The sequence below is a fragment of the Phacochoerus africanus genome, chromosome 8, assembly GCF_016906955.1.
Source record: "Phacochoerus africanus isolate WHEZ1 chromosome 8, ROS_Pafr_v1, whole genome shotgun sequence".
NCBI lineage: Eukaryota > Metazoa > Chordata > Mammalia > Artiodactyla > Suidae > Phacochoerus > Phacochoerus africanus.
Window position 1 is genome coordinate 96833648 of NC_062551.1, and position 3585 is coordinate 96837232.

Here is a 3585-nt window from a genome sequence, read left to right on the forward strand (position 1 = left end):
CACAGTTAGACTCCAGCCTCTTTGACTCTTTCAGTTCATTTTATTGGGGTCAGAACACTGAACGCCGCCTGCCCGGCCCTGGGTTCACAGGTGTGTGCTATATGGCTGTTGACGGCAGGTACAACCAGCAGGTTTCCAGAGGGGATTCACCTGGCTTAACCAAAGCCAAAGCCCTGCTGCCAGCCCCCAGCTTCCTGAGCCGGGGACAGGCTGAGGGCTCTGTTTCGTCAGCAGCAGGATTGACTGGAAAGAGCTAACGAGGAGAACCCTTGTGTCCGATGTCATTCCAGGGACGGCCGGGGGTCAAGGCCTTTGCCCTTATCAGGTAGGCGTGCCCATGGCACCGAGTTCTGATGCTTCCTTGCTGGACGCAGCCCAGGGCCTCACCCAGGCCGCCCTTCCCACCCTCTCATCTGGCCTCCGCTCAACAGAACAGCTGGAAAGCTGGCACCTTGAGGCTCTGGCTATTTTTACGCGGCCACCTGCTTCCTGGACCAGGCCTGGTCTGCAGCAGGAGGCCTGAGGAATCCTACAGCAGGTGGGTGACGCCCAACAGCTGGGGACGCCCGCCCTGTCCTGACTGTTCTTGGGGTGCTGGAAATGTGGCCTGAGGACACGGGGAGGGAAGAAGGTGCCATTACCCATCACAGCTCTGAGCACCGGGCTCCTGGCTTCCTCTCCATCTAGGAAGTGCTGAGCCAGCCCTGCTTGGCCCATGCCGGGTCTGGGTGCTGGGCTGGAGTGGAGCCCGGACTGTGGGTCTGATGCTATGGCCAGCCTCTGGCCTCACTGCAGTGGCGGGGGGACTGCATCCAGAGGGCCTTGGGTTCCAGCTGGTGATGAGGCCTGGGGTCCCTGCCACTGCCTGACTGAAAACTGCAGGAGCTAAGTCCGGTTCCTTTGCAGAAACTATGCTCATCCGAGGAACTGGTGTCCTGGAGAAGAAGGTGGCAGAAAGGAGAGGAACGCGTCCAAAGCTTTCTTGACATGGTTTTCTCATCACGCAGGAAGGGGAGTGGCACAAGAGGCCCTGAGTGGGGAGGACACCCTCAGATTTGAGGCCATGAGCACGTTGGGCCCAGGTGCCCGGAGAATGGCCACATCTTCCCAGGTCTCAGGATCAAGAAAAGTGGCTGGTTTGCCCCAGGTGGGCCAGGCTCAGGGGCAGCTCTGGGGTGGCTCTGCTCACCTCACCCCTCTGTGTGGGAAGGGGGAGAGAGAGGTGGGGAGGACCCTCCTTTGAGGACCCTTGTCTGGCAGAGCCGTGCGTGAGCGAAGCCCCGGCTGAGGAAGAGAGCAGGGTTGACACAGGGCTCTGCCTGCATCTGTAACCCTTTGCCACAAGAGCCTGTCTGATGTGGAATTCCTAATTCCCAGGTCACCGCATTCTAGTCCTCATTTCACAGATGGAGGAAGGGGAGTCTGTTCCAGGCCAGTGGTTTTAATCAGAGTCTATCTGTGGCCATGAAATAAGGGCCAAATATTAGAACATTTCTGCCCTCAGTTTGCACCAGGCCCATCTGGGGTCCCCTGCGCCTGAGTCCACAGTGGAGACGCTCCAGAACCCTCGGGGTGTGGAGCTGACTGTGTCTGTGCCTCACGAAGGAGGCGTGGAGCATCATGGTGCCCATGGACGTGGGGGCACACCCCCGAGCTCATGGGGATGGCCCCCCTTTCTGAGTTGTGATGCTGGAGGTCAGCCCACTGAGGGCGACAGAAAGATCTGGGCCCCTTGAAAGGGAGGAGACCAGCTGGGGACCACGGGCCCATGTGCAGGGGCGTTTTGGGGTGAGGCCAGTCCACTCCTGCTGACCTCGGGGACCCTCCCTTTTCTGGGCTGGCGGGTGAAACGTGGGTTGTAGGGAAATGGATTAGAACAGGAAAGGATCATGTTTGGGACCCAGGTCACCCCCAGGACCAGAGACAGGCAGCTGTACCTCCTTCCCTGAACTGAGCAAGAGGTGCAGCGGCCTGTCCCTGGTCCTGTAGGTACTTAATCCTGCTGTTTCTCCATCACCAAAGTCCGCTGTGCAGATGCCTCCCCTCTGCACAGCCTCCTCACCCCTGTGCTTTGCAGCCCAGAGGCCCTGTGATCTCCCTGTGACCTCGGTCCTGGCTACCCCCCAAATCATGGACACAGGGTTGGGGGGAGGCTGCAGCTCATTCAGAAACCCCCAGACCCTAAGTGGTCCTTTTGAATGTTACCCCCCTTCCGCATTCTGCTCTTGCTTAATCCCCCTAAAGCACCCCTGGATGCAGTGAGAAAAGGGCCTGTGAGTCAGGGCGGCCGCTGAGTCAAGGGGATCTGACACTTAGTGAAAATTCCTTTTTTGGAAGCCAGGCAGTCATTTTCCAGGATGCTGCATCCTTGGGAAGTGACGCAGCACACGGCCAGCGAGGGGCAGGAAAGCCGGCTGGCTGCGAGCAGCTGCGGGCTCTCCTTCCGTCTGCCTCCCCCGCTCCCTCGGAGGACGCTGGGAAGGGCTTCCAGCTGAGCTCCTTGTAAGGGAATTTGTAGGGGAAACGTTCTCAGTGGAGGGTGGCTGCGGAGGCCCGCAGAGGGGTGCCACCTTGGAGAAGCTCCCGCAGGCGCCTCTACTCCAGAAGCAGAACGGGGGTGGTGCACGGGATGCTAAGATTTTTTCACTATGTTTTTTAAAAAAGGCTGTGCTCCAGGAATGCAGCTGCTGACCCTTTACTTTTGCTCCCACCCCCACGGCTGCAGCTCCAATCCTGCTGCTCAGTGCTAAGCCTAGAAGAGCTGCGGTCAGGCCAGGGTCAGTCTGACTGTGGAGAGTTTTGTGCTTCTGGGATAAGCAGTGGTGCCCCGCTGTCCTGAGCTGTCAGACAGGAAGGGGGCAGGAAGGGGAGAGGCCCCCATGGCAGGAGGAAACCACAAGTCCCAATGGGGTGGATCTGTCTCGTAACCACCTGTGCCCTAGACTGGCAGCAGCACCTGTTTCCTCCAGGACTCAGGCTGCCCCACCCCAGCGTATGGTCTGTGCTTACCCTTCCCCCTGCCCAAGACCTGCCTGTCATTCAGCCACAGTGACCGCATGTGGGCGCCGTCCAGTGTGTCCAGCTGGGCTGCAGCCCAGGACCTGCTGTGGAGTAACCTCCCTGAAGACCATACCTGTGGGGGTGGAGGGGTGGGGTGGAGACATGGGTCCCTAGCCCATCAGGAGTCTGTGTCCATGCCTGCCCCACAGCCCAAGCTCTTTCTGCGTCACTTGCAGCCTTAGGGCCTGCCTCATGGCACAGGTGACAGAAGAACCGCAGGCCTGGTCCGTGCCTGCCATGCGTCAGGCCCTGGTTTCCAGCCGTCCCTTTTGCTTTTTAGGAAAAGTTGACAGTGCACCCTGATCACCCCCAACACTCAGGCCCACAGGCTGCCAGGTCTCTGGGCTTGTTTAGGACCGACCTTAAGCCCACAGGAATGTTTGACACTCCTGTTCCTGCAGCACCAAGTACTGAAAAGACTTAAAAATGATGACACGTGTTAGCAGAACATTTCCAGCTGAGTTTTGCTTCTCTGTGAAAGTTGTTTGCTTTACTGAGATGAAGCAGAGATGAAGAGGAAGCATG